Here is an 18,789-nt window from a genome sequence, read left to right on the forward strand (position 1 = left end):
ACTAGATGAATCAACAGATGCCAGTGGGTTAGCTCAATTACTGGTTTTTATACGTTTCATTCATACTGACACAATTATTGAGCAATTCCTGTGTTGCCTAGAACTTCCATTGAGAACTAGAGGTGAGGATATATTTCAAACTTTAGATTGCTTCATGAAGGAAAATAATTTGCGCTGGTTAAATTGTTTTGGGATATGCACGGATGGCGCACCGTCAATGGTTGGCTCAACAAAAGGTTTTATAGCTTTAGCAAAGAAAGAAAATGAAAGTATCATATTTACTCATTGCTTTTTACATCGCGAGGCACTAGTCGCGCAAACCATTGGGAATTAATTAAGGGAAGTTATGGACAAAGTGATTCAAATGGTGAATTACATTAAAAGTCGACCTCTTAAATCAAGAATATTTGCTCATATTTGTGAACAAATTGGGGCAAGGTTTAAAAAGCTCCTACTGCACACAGATGTTCGTTGGCTCTCAAGAGGTCGAGTGCTTTGTCGTGTATACGAATTGCGTGACATGATGCTTAAACTTTTTGAGGACAATAAGCAGCACGAATTCTGTGGTCTAATTCAAAACAAACTTTGGTGCACAAAATTGGCCTATCTTGCTGATGTATTTGAACATTTGAATAAAATTAACACCAGTATGCAAGGAAAAGGAGAAAATATCTTAACAGCAGTAGATATAATTTGTGGTTTGAGAGACAAAATAAAAATTTGGGAAAGGAAAGTGAAAGAAGGTAGTTTTCAAATGTTTTCCAAAACAGATGAGTGCCAGATGAAATGCGATATCAGCCCGCTGATTGTTGACCATTTAACATTGCTCAGAGAGAAAGCTTCTCATTACTTTCCAAATATTGCAATCAAAGACTATGATTGGATCAGAAATCCAATCCTTTCAGCTGCACCTGGGAACTTCTCTCTTATTGAAGAAGAAGAATTGGCTGAATGATCGAAGTATGCTCCTGATGCATTCAGAGGGTATTTTAGACAGCTTTTGGGTTCGTATTACAAAAATGCATCCAAACCTAGGTAGAAAAGCGTTAAAAATTATTTTGCAGTTTTCTACTTCGTACATTTGTGAAGTATCCTTTTCAACAATGACAAACTTAAAGACACTAAAACGTGAATGCTTAAAAATGCTTGATGATGAAATGCGAGTGTCTTTATCAAATATTCAACCAAATATTGACCAACTGTGTTCGTCCTATCAGCCTCATATATCTCATTGAAAAAGTAAGACAAGTGCTGTTTTTTTATTCACATGTTGTAATTCTTGTGCTATGAGACACTTTCTAAATGCTGAAATCCAAGAATATGATTGCATCAGTGTCTTTATCTAATATTCCACCAAATATTGACCAGCTGTGTTAATCTTATCCACCTCATTCATCTCAATAAAATAGTAAGTGCTGTTGTTTTTATTCAAAGTTTTTCATTCTTTCACATATTTACATATTGTTAGTCATAAAGGACATCATGTTTTGGAAATGTATGTGTTATATTACAAATCATAATTTTTTTTTAAATCAATGAACGGTTTTTGTGCTGTATGTTGTGTCCCCATACATTTTGATATTTACAATTTCTATGACATATGTATTTGTCCTTCTCTCTTATATGCAGTTAATTTTAGCTCAAAGTGCTAAATGGAAAACATATGAGTAGCCTTATTCTCTGTTGCCTGTTGGCACGCTGCGCAGAGGAAAGCTGTCCCACCAGAGTTCAATGCGCAAAGACCGGTTGATAAGTTGCATGATTGTTTTATCACTCACAATTCCCCCTTCCAGAATGGATTTTTGTATAACTCATAATCAGCAAGGCAGCAGGTGGACTTTGTGCGTGGTTGAAAGGTTTGGCAGGGCATGCACCTGTCCTTTTTTTGCCGTAATGTACCATGGACCATTTCAGGAAGTTGTGAGGGATAATGGATGCAAATAGCTAAGAGTAATTGAATAACGGATACACTCCAACACGACTACCCTTTCCACACACCTAGTAATTTTCAATTCCCAGTCTAATATTCTCAGAATCGAAACATTTTCAATTCTAATTATTCACAATAAAATAATGGTATTAGTCATCGAACCGATAGTACTGTCCAGCACTTTCAATTCTAATTATTCACAATAAAATCATGTTATTAGTCATCGAACTGATAGTACTGTCCAGCACTGGGAACGCCATTAGGTATGGCTTGTTTTAGGTGCACGTTCATTGGTCTGTTATGACTGTATATAGTACCTGAACACTCACCGAGGTACTCAAAAACAGCTCGTTTTGATTCATTTGCAAGAAAGTGTCACTCGAAGTGTCACATATTTGAGAACAGAAAAACCCTTAACCACACTGATGTAGTAACGGAGCCACCCGGCCCGTCCCGACACGCACGCACGCACGCATGCACCTCAGGGGCGGGTTAGCCCCTGGGTATAAATGAACGGGCGCAAGAACGCTCGTGGTTTTTTGGCCCTAACCAGCAGTCAGTGTACGTGTCGATTATTGAACAGTTATAGTTAGGCCCCATTTTGCAGCCTAGGTCCTCACTGCCCCCGTGCCTCCCCGGCACCACACTGGCGACGAGGCGGGTCCAAACCCACGCCTCGCCTCCGAGCAAACAGATCGCCTCATCCGCCTTCCGCCTGGAGGGCTCGCGCCTGTCGCTCTTGAGCCCTCGGCATGAGGCCAACAAGTGCGGGTGTGCACCCGCTTCCCCGTCGTTCACTCATCCTGTGGGCAGAAAAGGGACAGCCGAGTGACCCGGAAGAACACGCGCCCGAGTGACCCGGCAGAACACGCGTGCCAGGCCGTGGCGCCAAGGTGAGTCCCCGAGCCCCTGTCGGCGAGGATCCCGGTCCATGCGGAAGCGGCCCCGCCCAACCCACAACTCCGGTAGCGCAACATCGCGCGGCCGCGCCCCTGAACGAACGTGCTGCTTGCACAGCACGGGCCCGTGACCGGAGGGTGACCAAGGCGCATCGGGGGGACTGGCTCGGCCTCCGCGCCTCCCCCGTGTCAGGCAGGCTCAAACTGGGCCCTGTGCGCGTCGGGGGGAGAGATCGGCCCCCACGCCTTGCAGCTCAAACACTGGGGAAAGGGTGGAGGAGCAAGTGCCCATCAGCTGCCGGCCCCACACGGGGATACACTCCTTCAGACCCCGCCAGGAAACAGTGGCGGCATCGCGCCAGCAGCGCTCACGGTCTAGTGCCCCACCGCAGAGAAATCCTCGGAGCCCGATACACCTCAGGACCCTGAGCCTGTTACACTGCAGGGCACACTGCACTGGCCTAGCACAGCTCAGCGGCGCACGCAGCGGGCAACCACTGGCACCACCGGCCCGGCTGCCTACACACGCCATCCTCACGTCTGGTGCTACATGTCACCGGAAGGCCCCCGAAAACCACGCCACGTGGCGCCAACCTCAGTGCGGACACGCCGCGGTGAAGCCCCGCCTATCCTCACCACAGTAAGGTGCATCTCGACGCAGCAGACCTCGGCCACGTGCCCACACGTCTCACAGCAGGAGTGTGCAACCAGCGGGCAACGCAGGCGCCGCAGCTGCGCCAGTGGCACAGCAGGCCCCACAACTAGCCGGCCCTCAGGGGGCTGTACAACCTCTAGTCGGCGCAAACGCCGCAGACCCAGCGGCAGCCGCCACACCGGCCCCTCTTGGCCATGGTCTTGCGGCACCCCTCTCACCGTTCAGCGAGCTCTCGGAACCGTTCACGGCAGCGGCGAGATGACGCTTATGGATAGGAAGACTCAACCATTACTTCATAGGAGTCAGGGATACGGATGGGAGAGTGAAACGCTCAATGCTGATGGGCTATGGAGGTAACGAGCTCTACGAGTTGTTCGAAACGCTGCCGGACAGAGGCAAAGCCCATGACTACGACGCGGCAGTCGCTGCGTTAAATCGATACTTTGACCCGAATGTAAATCCTGACTACGAGTGGTTTAAGCTACGCCAAGCACGCCAGGGCGAATCGGAATCCATCGACACTTTCTACGCTAGGCTGAGGAAACTTGCGACAGCCTGTGAACTACCAGACCAAAGACTAGAGATATGGGCGCAACTCATCCAGGGCTGCAGGTCAGTGCAACTCAGATGCCTCATCCTAAGGCAACCGCGGATATCTTTAGATGAGATCCTCGTTCTGGCAAGGTCGCATGAACTCTCCAACGCCAGGGCCGATGAGATGCAGGCGGCTCTGAACCGCCCTGGAACGGCGACAAAGGCCCCAGTCATTAAGGAGGAACAGATGGACGTGATCCGCCGACGGCCACCGGGCCAGAGAGGAAATACCCCGACGACGACACGCGCAGCGTTTGGAAATTGCGACATGGACCACCGAGCGGGAGGGAGATGTTTCGCGAAAGGCAAGATATGCTCGAACTGTGGGAAGCCAAACCATTTCACGAAGTATGCCGCAGCAGCGGCGGTCGACGCCCAGGAGCGAATGCGAGGAGCCCCGCGCGTGCCGTGCGACAATTGTCGCTGGAAGACCCGGGACCCTGGAACGACACTGCACGATCGGCGTTCCGCCTGAATGATGATGACGATGACGTTTTCTTTGTGTCATTTGTAGGAAGGGAAGGATCAAGGAGGAGACCGCCCCCCATGTGTGAAATCACCATAGCCGGCTCCCCGGTACAAGCGTTGATTGACACGGGGGCTTCGGTAAATGTAATGGACAGTATCCAATATGAAAAGTTGTCTCCACGCCCGAAGCTATCACCATCAAAGGCCAAAACCTACGCCTATGACAGCGACGACCCACTTCCCCTGAGAGGAGTGATAGAAGTGGTTGCCTCCTGCAATGACCAGGAGGTGAAGATGCGATTCCATGTGACCGGAGGAAGACGGGGCGCGCTGCTAAGCTGCCACACAGCCGAATACCTCCAGCTGGTATTCTTTGCACGACAGGAACACGAGCTGCACGCGGACGCGATGCTGAAAGACTTCCCTGCCTTATTTCAAGGACTCGGATGCCTGAAAGGAAAGACATTCAAACTCTATGTGGACCACAAAGTGAGACCAACCGCGTTGAGGCACAGGCGAGTGCCATTCCATCTGAGAGCACAAGTGGAGGTGGAGCTGAGGAAGCTCGAGGAATTAGGAGTCATAGAAAAGGTGTCGGGCCCGACACCATGGGTTTCGCCCCTTGTGGTCGCACCGAAACCCAAACAGCCTGGTGCCATACGCCTATGCGTGGACATGCGCCTTCCCAATAAGGCGGTGAAAAGGGAGAGGCACCTAACGCCCACAATGGACGACATAGTAGCAAACCTGAACGGAGCTCGGTGGTTTTCGAAACTAGATCTGAATGCCGGGTACCCCCAGCTCGAGCTACACCCGGACAGCCGCAACATAACCACGTTCTCTACGCACGTCGGCCTTCGAAGGTACAAGCGATTAAGCTTTGGTGTATTATCGGCCACGGAGGTCTTTCAGAACGCGATTAGAAAGACTCTGTCAGGACTGTCTGGAGTAATAAATCTGAGCGACGACATCCTAGTCTTCTCCAAGACGCTCGAAGAACATCATGTACACCTCCGCGCCACCCTACAACGCCTGGCGGACCACGGCCTTACTCTACACCGGGCAAAGTGCTCCTTTTACAAGGAGTCGGTGAAATTCTTTGGATACAAACCGCAACTGGAAACACTTCCTAGACGGGGCCAGTGCCCTCACAGCCACAGAACAAGAGTCAAGGCAACAGATGTGGAGGGCCCAGAGTGAACTCAGCGTGGGGCCACACGGGATAGTCCTCCGTGGCACAGAAATTGTGATCCCATACAGTCTCCAGAAAGACGTAGTACGCTTGGCTCAACAGGGCCACCAAGGGGTGTCAAAGACAAAAGCGTGGCTGCGCAGTAAGGTATGGTTTCCCAGCATGGAATCGGCAGTAGAAGAAGAAATAAGTAACTGTCACTCGTGCACCATCACGAGTCAAGACCCAGCCCCTCATCCGGTGATCACTGAGGACCCCTGTCAAGTTCCTTGGTCAAAACTCAGTGTGGACTTTGGATCCTTCCCAGACGGACGCCACACGCTGGTGATGATAGACTCCTACTCACAATTTCCAGTAGTGGAGATAGTACCCTCCACCGCGTTCGTGCACGAGAGAAAAGAGATGGAAAAGATCTTCGCCATGATGGCCTGCCCGAGGAAATTAAGTTAGACAACGGTCCGCCTTTTCAAGGAAAAGAATTCCAAACATATCTGACTGCGAGAGGAATACACCACAGGAAAGTCACCCCACAGTGGCCTCAAGCGAACGGAGAGGTCGAGAGGTTCATGAGGACCTTGAACCGCGCTCTCCAAATTGGAGTTGAGAGGGGAGACGACGCAGAAGAATGTATGTCCCAGTTCCTGAGCGCATACCGGCAAACACCTCACTCCACCACTCGGTGTGCCCCGGCACATCTGCTGTTTAAGAAAGTGCCAAGGGACTGTGTGCCGACTGTACCGGCATGGTGCCCGCCAGAACTGGACCAAAACGCCACACAAGATAGGAGAAGACGAAACAATGAGAAAGCCAGTCGGGCTAGGAGAGCTTAACCCAGGCCCATAGTGGTCGGTGACATGGTTGTCCTCAAAAACAGACATCCCAGCTGGAAGTATGATACCGCCTATGAACCGGAGGTGTGGGAGATCGTAAATGTGCAAGTCACCATGGTATCCGCAACCCGAGGCAGGAGAGCCGTAACACGGAACGTGTCATGGTTCAAGCGCGTCCCCCGAGAACGCGCAGAAGCCAGCCAAACATCTGAGGATGCTGAGCACGCGAGCAACGATCCGATAGACACCGAGGTGTCGACAAGCCAGCAGCAAGAGGAGACGTCGCCACCGAGACCTGAACCAGAGAGGAACAACATCACGGAAGGCAGCCGGGGGGAGACCCAGGGCTTAGCAGAGCAGTCTCGAAGTGATGGAGTGATGGAAAATCAACGGAGACAGAGATACCATCTCAGGCCAAACCCGACTCCCAGCCAAAGACTGAGAGACTATGCCTGCGAACTAAATGCCTTCAAGAAAGTCTCATGACCTGGACTATCGCGCAATAGGAACAATCCACACCATATATTTTTGTAGCAAAAAAGGTCACTTTTATTTAAGACAGTCAAAACAGATATCCAATTCTTTTTGCAATTATTATGATTGAAGAAAACCCCATTATATTTTCCCCAAACATTTTCCATAAATAACTGTAAACTTCAAATACATTTCCAAACCACTTTTCCATCAATGCCCCAAATACTGAACAAACCCCCAACATTGCTTTTTTCTTCTTGTTCTCTTTCCTCACCATTTTTCACCACCCTCCCCCCACCCCCAGAGGTAAAGGATAAGCCTGCTCTAGACTATCCAGACCCCCACAGAGCGCCTAATGCCAAATTAAATAATAAAGGATAAACTGTAACAACTGTCCTAAAGTGACATTCCGCTTTTTTTATTTTTTTTATTTATTTATTTTTGTATTTTTTTTGTTAAAAACAAAGAAAGAAAAAGAATAAAAGGAAAAAGAGAGAGGGAGGGTGGGTGGGACCAAAAAAATGCACCACAAACACCTCCCGCCGATCCTAGCAATGACGTCAATCCCTCCCGCCTCCTACTCACTGCCTTGCCTAAGTCCCGCTGAGGTGGATTGTTCCACCGCGCGAAACTTCCCAGGGGGAGACCGGCTCGCGCTACGGTCCCCCTGGGTCCCCATCGCGCAATAGGAACAATCCACACCATATATTTTTGTAGCAAAAAAGGTCACTTTCATTTAAGACAGTCAAAACAGATATCCAATTCTTTTTGCAATTATTATGATTGAAGAAAACCCCATTACATTTTCCCCAAACATTTTCCATAAATAACTGTAAACTTCAAATACATTTCCAAACCACTTTTCCATCAATGCCCCAAATACTGAACAAACCCCCAACATTGCTTTTTTCTCCTTGTTCTCTTTCCTCACCATTTTTCACCACCCTCCCCCCACCCCCAGAGGGAAAGGATAAGCCTGCTCTAGACTATCCAGACCCCCACAGAGCGCCACCCAGGAAAACCGAAGAGTTTTCCTGGCCCCCCCAAACTTGAAATTCATAATAAAAGTCAGTTTAGATTGCTGTCGCACTACACGTTCCTACCCCAAAAAAAACCCCAACAAATCCCGTAATTTCATTAAATAATAGGCTTGCTACCATCCGGGACATATGTACCCCATCACCACGAAAAAAGGTGTTGCCCCATACCCATGATATTTTTCATACACCAAAATTCGAATACCCCTCGCCGAACAGAAAGGTTTCATTGCTCTATTCAACCCCTTGCGAACTGACACCACTGCAACATGGTTACAAGCCCCCTCTCCAATTCTGACAATAAAATGAAATCTGTCCAAACTAGTGATGTTCCTGAGCAAATGCATTTAGTACAGATAACTCTAAAGTCATTCTCTTCATTAATGTTAAACCTGATAGCTCGACCACATTATTCTCTCCTAAATGAATAAGCAAGAAATCTGGAAATCCCTCCTCCCGAGACAAATTGGAAAGCAAAGGAAATAAACCACCCCCACACCCCCTTCCAAAAGACGTCATGACCGTTTCTGTATAATCCTAATGCTCTGCCACAAATGAGTCGTTCCCCAAATCTAACCGACCATTCGACGAAAGAATATCCTGCAATCCAGGTCCTCATTGATTGTGGCAAGGGCGTAACTCCACGAAGGTGAAAAGACAACATTAATCTGGCAAACCTACCCCAATCTGAAGTCCGTGACGAATACCTCGAGAACAACCATCAGATTTCCATCCACCTATTTTGGTAAGTCTTTCCCAACCCCCAGCCCAACCTTGACTCCTCAGTAGCAGTTCCAATACTAAAAGACTAGGTCCCAAATAATAAGGGGTTCTTCCCACTAAAAGTCAACCTTTCAGAACACAGCTAGGGACTATAAGCAGGTAACATTCTCCCCATTAGCATGACAAAAAACCACCCTCTGACCAAACAGTGGGATATCAAAAAGGGATCCCATTCCTTCATGGACAACCACCCCAGTGCCACTCCCACCCTTTTGGAAACCATGTTCCGTTGCCCATCCGATCTGTTTTGACTGTCTCAACCAAAACCCAAACCACCTCTTGGCACCTGTATGTCAGTAGTTTGTGAGCTTGTCTGACCCCGTAAACCTGACAAATCCGATACCAAAATGCCCAAATAATAACCACATCATACAAAGCCACAAGCGAGTAACCAACCACCCATCCAAACAGCAACTAGGAAATACAGTAGAAAACTGTTGCGACCCATGAACAGTATTTGGTTCACGCAAAGGCAACTGATGAGCCCGTACTTTACTAAAACCTTTTAACAGTTTCCTCAATCACACACCACCTTTCAACTCTATCCCTCACAAAAATTGCCCATAAAAGAAAACCCCGAGAGCTTGACAGCAATAGAGGTATGTGACAAACCGTTGTCCATAAGTGACAAGACACTTGAAAATAAAATCTTCATTACCAACCGCCAAACCGCGCTGATTCTGTGAGTCAGCATAGCTTACAAAACCAAACCATGCCTGCCGATAGCTGCACGTGGCGGCTGGGCAATGGAACACTCACCCCAGCTCGATGATCCCCAATCCCCAACACCCAGATGTCATACCGAATCACAGTTTTGCAGGTATCCGCCCCGGTGCCAATGAATGAAAATGTCTGCCAATTCGAAAGAGATAGAGCGTCTGCTAGCATATTATGAACACCCTAATATGTGTTTTGTGTTAAAAAACAATATTCAATTTGGGGCTTGCAGCATGAACAAACCTCAACCAATAGAATACCCGCACATCCCTGGTACGTTGCATAGTTACCAGTCCCACTAACTACATGTTGTTGATGTGAAATAGCACACACCTGTCTCCGAAAGCCGCTCCCCACACCCATAAAGCTACTAACGGATTTTTTATTTTTTTTAATAGGAAGGCACTAGTGCGGCCTTGGTGACCCACTGTTGAGGCCAACGGTCAGCACCCCATCGCCCTTCCCCAAAATAGACCAAAACCATGCACCCAAAAAACGGCCGAAAATGAACATGCCATATAGTGTCATCTCACAACAGGATCGAAACCATTAAAATCCTCCAAAAGTTGTAACCAAATCCTTCAATCATCTTTACAGCCTTAGTCATTCTAATCCGATGCTGGGGAAGCTATGCGGCCTACCTGGCGAAGCCCACCTAATGCCGAAAGACCTGCCTGTCCTCACCACTCTGCAAGCAAAGTTCAAATAGTCTAGCAAGCGCTGCACTCGGCTGAGCTCCATCTGCTGCTTGTCTAGCACTTCCTTCAAAATGGGGGGGCTAATGTCAACTACTTTCACAGCTGGTAAACGAGCCCTCATCTTCTCTAAGGCAATCTCAAAAACCCAAAAATGTCAACTTGGAAACCGATCCCTCTTTTTTGTCTTGAGCTAAAAGCACTACAAAAGTTCTCCAGCACTGGAAAACACTCTAAACATTGCCCTACACTGATGAAGCTGTGCCAGGCCAATGAATAAAATTCATCCAAGTAATGACAGACTGAAGTATGTCCACATTTCTGTACCAAGCACCACTGAAAAAACATGCTAAATGTTTCAAACCATGCACAGGAAATGGAACATCCCTTTGGTAATACTCTGTCCACACACTATGCACCCTCAAAAACATTCCTAAAAGTTCAACCTCCAATGGGTGAAATAGGCAAAAAACAAAAAAACGATTATACATAGCATTTGGCCAACTCAACACCAGTGCCCACCCATGCACTAAACGCTAAATGTCAACCACAGATGTATAGGAAACAATAGCATCCTCTGTTGAGAGGTAAGCCTTGACCGATTGGCCCTCCTACCAAGAGAAATAATGAATGAACCTAAAATGCACCTTCTGCCTGCTTCAGAATCACCCCACCACTCTTACCGGATGCCGCTCACAGTACATGCGAGTATGGATGAAAAAAGGCAGCCGTCCAGTTATCAATGCTCCTGTGTACTCTAGGGCGACGAGACAGTTCCACATTCTTCTACTTTCAAAACCCCTCCTTGGCTTGAATGACTCTATGCAATAAGCGAAAGACCGCTACAAACTCATGATTCCAAAGCCTTTGCCTGATTATCGACCGAGAGATGCATACCTAAAGGCATTGCCAAAACCAATATAAGGTATTTTCAACCGCATATTACCACATCTGAAAATTGTTTCACACAATGCATGTCCTGAAAATAGTTGTATCGTCTGCACCTAACAGATTTACCTATTGACCTGCGCCCAACCCCGGAGTTACCCTTGACTCTGCCTCTGCATCCCATGTACCCGATACCTTTTGTACTGCTGCCCCCTTTGCAACATGAATGCCGCTCGCTACAAGGCATGACCGCGCAGCCCACCATCTAGGCTTACCTGACGTTAGGTGCTGATCCCGCTTCTGAAAATCCCTGTGGAGCATCGCGCCCACAATGTCCGTCTCGCAGAACTTGATCCGCCGGGAAATCCGCTCCTGATCTCGGAAACGTACTAACCATGCAGTTACCCCGACATCCCCCAACCCCAAACTCCTGAGTGACCACTGAAGGAGCCGCTTTTTGAACCATAACTTCCGTATGATTCGCACCACTGTCTTTACCATACCCATAAAACAACTCATTTTTGCTGCACCTGCATTTTTTTTTATCATCACTTAACTTTGCAATTCACCATCCCCAATTCAACCATCATATTGCGTCCAAAAGGTCACAGGCTTCCGCTGAGAGAGCCCGGCCGTTATTCCTAAATCCGCAATAGATCCGCCGCATGAACACCTCAACGTACCCAAAGCCGCACCATGGAAAAAGAACCTTACAACATGTCCTATGAAGCAAGGTCCGCCACCAATTTCTGACCGCTCCAGCCAGAAACCACCGAATACTTACCCCACGCAGTATCCCTGCAGTCCCAAACTCCCCCACCTGGGCCATATCCGAGTGTTCAACCAATAGCCCTTGGCCAGGTCACGGACCCCATGAAGAGTCAACGGCCACCTGAAGGTGGCAGAAGGTATGTCAAGCTTCTGGAAAAATTGGCCACCACATCTGCCACGTAACCATAATCTATTGGCAGCCGTTGTTGCAGCCCTCTATAGTCAGACGGCCATTCCTTGTTCTAAATGAAAAAACCCTCTACTGACAGTGGCTGGAAAGAACAACTCCGACTGGAACTCCCCCTGGCCATCCCATGTGGACATCCCCTGCCTAGCAGCCACTATATAAAGTCACCCATTCAAAAAGGGGTGTGTGGGAGGCGGGGGGCTGCGAGTGAGACAAACTCCCAGCACCACACTTGCCCCCTTACATAAATAGCCGCTAAAATCCACGAACCAACAACGGACTCCGACGTCCCCACAGCAACTCTGGTGCCGATGACAACTTCAGCTGCACTTCGTCAACACGCGCCCTCCTCCCTGAGGAGCGCGCCCTTCATAGCGCCTGGGGCATGCTGTGGGAAACAGGGGGGGTGTCGACAGCGCTGCTGAAAAACGGCACCGCTGGACTCACCCCTCTCGCAGCTGCCGGCTTCGTCGTTTCGCCCTCCGTCACCGGTCCAAGGGGCACCCGACCGACGCAGGAAACTCCGCCCCGCCTCCACCAAGCACGAACATCGTCCTTCCTGGCGCTCACTTCCTCCGTAACAACAGATGACGCTCCTCCGCCTCCCACGCCACAAACTCCGCCTTGAAAACGCCTCACCGACAGGAGAAAAATGTGACCAAAAAACTGCGCCACAAACACCTCCCGCCGATCCCAGCAATGACATCAATCCCTCCCGCCTACTACTCACTGCCTTGCCTAAGTCCCGCTCCCTTCCCCACCTAACTACCAATCGCGCTGAGGTGGATTGTTCCACCGCGCGAAACTTCCCAGGGGGACACCGGCTCGCGCCACAGTCCCCCTGGGTCCCCATTGATCTGTGAGTTTGGAGGGATTTAGTGACGGAGCCACCCGGTCCGTCTCGACACGCACACACGCACGCACGCATGCACCTCAGGGGCGGGTTAGCCCCTGGGTATAAATAAACGGGCGCGAGACCGCTCGTGGTTTTTTGGCCCTAACCAGCAGTCAGTGTCCGTGTCGATTATTGAACAGTTATAGTTAGGCCCCGATCTGCGGCCTAGGTCCTCACTGCCCCCGTGCCTCCCCGGCACCACAACTGACACCACAGAAATGTCATACCTGCCAATAGACCCGATTCAGGTAGACACTCCCGATTATTTGAGACAAAAATTGCTTTATTTTGTCTTACTTCCGCTTGAAATTGCTTCTGCTTCAGTAGAAGTCAATGGAAGAAATATGTTCTCCCGAATACTTTTTTGAAATCTCCAACTTTCCTCTTCTAAAATGTCAGTATGTATGAAATATCACACAAATAGTAATCTGAAAACGTGACTGTTGTGCGTAATCCCCACTTTCACTACTTCTTAGAATATGACCTCACAAAAATGTTAGGTCATTTCTTGATTTCGGTTACTTTGTGGTGCTCCATTAAGGTCAAAATGTAAACTCCGTCCTAAAAAGACGACAGAAATTCCTCAATGTGAAGAATAAACAAAAATAAATTCGAAAGGCACATATAGCGTTCAGAGGAAAAATGTGTATGTAGGTAATGGGGGTTTCCGGAGCCCCTCTCGCCACAGGCTTTTCAATGTGGCCAGGTATGCGCGGTATTTGCAAGGCACCCTCGGCGGGCCCTCGCTTTCCGGACGCCGGGAGGCGGCAGTGCAGCTTGCAAGGGATGAGGCGTTGCGCGGCGTGCGTCAGAGGGAGGGAGAGAGAGCCGCATGAGCTCAGCCGCGCGCCGCCGGACGAGATCACTGCGAAAAGCCTTGTTCGGAGCCTGCCGCTTGATAGGGATATCCCGGCCGAGGTAAGCGTGGCAGAGATTGTTGGTGAACCTCCTGATGAATAGGTGTGGACGGGGCTCGCGGCAGGACGCTGTCACTCAGTGCACGCCAGAGCCTGAGCAGGCGGCCGGCCTGCTATCCAGCAGCAGCCGAACGGAGCATCACCCAGGCTGCTGCTGCACTGTCTGGGCATTGAAACTGGCAGGGATTAATCCGTGCCTGACTGCCTGGACTGCAAGGTTTCAGGCCGGGGGTACTTATCTGTGTTCGCCCGGCGCGCATTTACCAGATCTTGAAAGTAGGCTTTGATGCAGGTGTTTTTTGATATATTTCAATAGGAAAGATGTGCAAAATCAGACGAGATATTTTCCCGGGCCGTGCCTGCGAGTCAGACAGCCTGGATATTTAATTGTAATGTCTAGGAAATGCCCTGTTCATGTTCTTCCCGTCACCTGTGCATTGATTTTCCTTTGCTTAAATCTCGTGCACCGTTTTCAGTATCATAATTCAAGCGAGTGGTCGTAAAATTTCCCTTCACTTGGCCGTTGCTTAGATATACTCATCTTTTTTTAAAAATATAACACAGGGTGACACCTGATGGTTGTGCACCGCAGGGATCTGGAGGAACACGTTACGTTTTTGACTGTTATACATAAAAGTGACGTATAGCTTGGCATGAGGAAGGCTACTTTAACTTTACTTGTCGTTTGAAATTAAAATTGGATGCTTTCTTCAATAAGTACGATTGTATGGCGTTCAAAAAGTCACAATAAGTATACAGAAGAGTGATGGAAGGAATGATTAAATTAATCTCAGCCACTGGTAATCCATCGTCATTTTGCACACCATGCCACCTCAGTTTGGGACCAGCTGTATGCAAAGGAGCAGGGTCAAGATTGATTTGCATATGACTGGGTCCAAACTGAGGTGGCATGGTGAGCAAATGAACGACAAGGTGCAATGCTACCCTCAGCGATTGCCAGTGGTTAGACCTTTAATACGGTTCAAAGAGTCATACACAGCAGATAACCCTCCGCAGTGCTTTAAATGGCAAAAAATAAGTGCAGGTACTCACCAAAAGGAGCGGTGGACTGGGGGCTGGTTTGTGGGGCGGGATTAGGGGCGGAGCCAGGGGCAGGGCTAGGTTTTCAACCTTTCCAAACTTTATATGCAAGAAATCCAAGTGCAAAGTAAAAAAATCGGAAGTAACGGGCCTATGGTTATGGCCCTAATAATAATAATATGGGTATGTTCAAAACCGTCTCTGAATTTTGCCATCAAAGCTTTGCATGCTGGAATTTTTAGAATCCCTTACTTATAATGAGAAATGATAACTACAAGTCCCTGCATGCAAAAGCATTACCAGCTAAAATCCATACTTGTCTGAAAGTCTAAAGCATTCCATGGAGCTGTCTGTCGCATTTGGGTTAAACATGGTTTCCCATACGAAACAAGTGGTTTAAATGCAGCAAACCAAAAAAGAAATGGTGTTGCCTTTAAAGTGTTTTTTTGTTTGAGGGCAATCGTTAAATTGGCGGCAAGGGCAGGGATTTACATTCAAGCAAAAATGCTTCATTTAAATTGCTGATGAACTAACATTTACAGTCATTTAAAACAATGGCTTGCTAAAACGCTGTACTGCCCAGAAGAATGCACCCCACACCATCTCCATTAGTTTTATGGCGGACTTTCAACTCCTACTGTGCGGGATCAATGGGTAAACAAAACACCCTGCCGCCTCACCCCTGCTGGAAGAGTTGCAGAGATACAGGACAAGATTGCTGTGTCAAGGTGAGAAGAGCTGCTGTTCTGGCGCTCCTGTGCGAACTCAGCTCAGGTTTACAAAATGAGAGCTGGTCGTGTTTACAGTACTGCCGAGGTACGAGAACATGAAGCGCACCACCTGTGTCAAGGCAAGGCGCCTCCATGAGTACCGGTACTCTCCTTGTCCGAGGAGAAGGTCCGGTACTCAAGAGGCGATAATTAAAAAGTGCCGGTACTCCGTACCGGTGAGAACCGGCCCATTTAAAGCACTGTGCCTCTGCTAAATCCACTTGTGAACCAACTACTATGAAATCACTCAGGCTCAAGAGGACGTACATTTACATATTGTATTACAGGAGCTGGAAGTTGGGGTTCTGCAGCACCCCTCAAAATAATCATGCTGGAATTTAGAAGGTGAATGAGCAATAAAAATGCCTTTACATTTTGTTTTTTCCATGTCACATTTGCTGAGCGTTCCTAGAGGTCAAATGTCAGGCTAGGTCGTCTGACAAGTTCCTGCTCATTCTTTTAACAAGGAAATTGATGTTTTATTTCTCCTTCTCTGACTGTAAAGTTAAAGGATTTTGTATAGTGAACTATCTGACAATCTTTTGGTGGTGCAGGGAGTGTGAAAGGAAAGGCTACAGGATATGAGTGTTTTGCTAAAGCACAACAACGATTAAATACCTGCAACCAAACTGTACAAATATTTAAAAGATTATCTGCAGTTAGTTCAGCACAAATGAAACACTTTTAAAATAATTCTGAATTGTGATAGAAACAAAGATTTTTATTGAATCAAAACAAATCAAGACATTTGGTGATATGCAAATGATAAAAATTTGCTGAAATCCGATTTTCACACAATATTGTTGGTGCGCTACATAGTATTATCAGTAAAACTGCATGTCAGTATGAATTTTGTAGCCATTTCAATGGAAAATGTGATGTCTGTGAATGACTGTGTGTTCACGCACCATACTTTACTAATATGCAACAGCGTGCTCCAGAATTCATCACAGGCTGCACGCCACACTGATATCACTCTCCTGCTGAATGAGCGTGGCTCAATTCGTATACATGTTCTTTGTGTGACATATTTTCACTATCCCTATGACTTCAGTGATGTAACATTGATGGCAGCACCTCACTCTGAAAATGGTTGCAGCACCACTGGTATACATTCTGGCAGTGCTGCATTGTCATGAAATCAACACATTATAAACCAGGACCGTGACAATGCATTACGTATCTCTGTAAAGCATTGTTATCACCAACCAGCTCATAAACAGGCTCCAAACCATTCAAAATGCTGCAGCAAGACTCATCCTCAACCTACCTCGCTGCACATGTATCATTCCACACATCAAGGACCTTCTCTAGCTCTCCATACACAAACGCATTCAGTTCGAGCTCCTCACACACACGCAGGTACAAAGCTACCTGAACAGCTGCATTCACTTCCACCAACATTCAAGGAACCTCCACTTAGCCAGACACTCACTAGCACATGTACTACGTATCCACAAAAACAGAGCAGAGGTCACACCTTCTCATACTTCACCCCAAAGCCTGGAACGACTCCTCACAGCACTTCAGAGCCTCCATATCGCATCTTGAGTTCCACAAGAAGCTGAAGACCTCGCTTTTCGAATAAGTGCCTGGATACCCTCACTAGTGATTAGTGTGCTATTCAAATAGTCATAACATAATGTTATTGGGTTAATTAGTAACTGCCACATCGAAGACGTTAGCCCAAGGAGGGTTTGTGCGTCAAAAATGATATTTTCTTCATCATCATTTCTTTGCCCATAACTAGTGCCATCACTTAGAAAATCAAAAGGTTGGTGCGATGCAAAGTACTAATACTGGAGTTACTCAATATGTCCGGTCTCATTTTTCCACTGAAACCAGCTTACTTTAAAAACTATACAAATGGCTAAAAAGTAATATAGATCATACGTTTTTTCCCAGCCTTCAGTAGAGAAGATTGATATAGCTGGAAGCTTTTTGAGTTTGTCTCTTAGTCTCTGGAATGTGAGTCCTGTTAAAAGGCCGAAGGTATATAGCAGGTTCATGCACAGTCTACGCTGACTGACAAGACACCACTCACTCACTGACATGTTGCAAATAATACCTCAAGTACAGACCTTCCAACTAGGAAAACTTCGATGTGAAACAAGAAATTCTGCATTTTGCGTCACACCTCTTTTCACTGACATTTTAATTAAGCAGTTTCTCTCAAAAATGCATCCATCATTTGTAACAGATGCCTTTGTAATGTAAATACCATTACTTCACAAGCCCATGGGTCATTTAGCACATTGGTGGGACTCTAAGCAGACATGTTTACCCCCAGTTGCACATTAAGAGTAAAGATGTGTTAATATGTTTTTTTTTTTGTTTTCCTTCATTTCACGGATTTCGAAAGGCTTGTAGGCACATTTCTCTGTCTAACAGTCATTACTGACAATGCATCTAAGAATACCACTGTGTGATAAGAATGTGCACTAATTACTCCGCATTGCTAGGGATATCTGAATTAGTTGATGGTCAACTTTTCTCCATTATAGCTAGATATGTCTTAAAACAATTTTACAAATGTGACCTAGTGCTAGAGTCTGTATAGCTTAATAAATATAATTAGACTTTTCTGTTTTGTTATTATTTAATATGCTGTAATAGGAATGGTAACTTTAGGAGCAGCTGTATTGTGTATTTGGTCTCCTTTCTATCCTTTAGCTTTCCTGCCCATCAGCCATTTTCTGTCGGCAAATTGTGGCACACCCTTCCCTGATTATGCAACAGCTGTTTTTGTTTGACTGCAAATAATTGTGTTTTGGTGACTTAGCTGTACATGGCCATTGGGGCTGTTGCTTCGATCGTACCTGCCTTCTAGATAGCTTCATCGGGGCACATGATTCACAAGGAGAAGTTCTGTGATTGGATAGAAGGATTTTCAAATTAGAACCTATTACTCCCTGTTTTGCTGTATTCTATTCTGCCAGTGACTGGTCAGTTCCTCTCCTGTGACTTTATATTTGTGACTTCTTTACCTGTCAAAAAGCCATAATACATACTTTAGATCATGAGTGATAAGGTGTCATGTGGTGTA

At 47.1% G+C, this 18,789-nt stretch overlaps 1 protein-coding gene across 4 annotated transcripts in view; it reads left to right on the forward strand.

Annotated features, from left to right (window-relative positions):
* The first annotated feature begins 13,828 nt into the window (after nucleotides 1–13,828).
* The window catches only part of FAM169A (family with sequence similarity 169 member A), a 502,597-nt gene continuing 497,636 nt past the window's right edge, over nucleotides 13,829–18,789 (forward strand). For all 4 annotated transcript variants that reach the window (XM_078675250.1, XM_078675251.1, XM_078675252.1 and 1 more), the window contains exon 1: nucleotides 13,829–13,933. The gene's annotated coding sequence lies outside the window, so the exon portion shown is untranslated. The remainder of the gene's footprint in view (nucleotides 13,934–18,789) is intronic.

Source organism: Lissotriton helveticus, chromosome 2_1, assembly GCF_964261635.1.
Source record: "Lissotriton helveticus chromosome 2_1, aLisHel1.1, whole genome shotgun sequence".
Taxonomy (NCBI): Eukaryota; Metazoa; Chordata; class Amphibia; order Caudata; family Salamandridae; genus Lissotriton; species Lissotriton helveticus.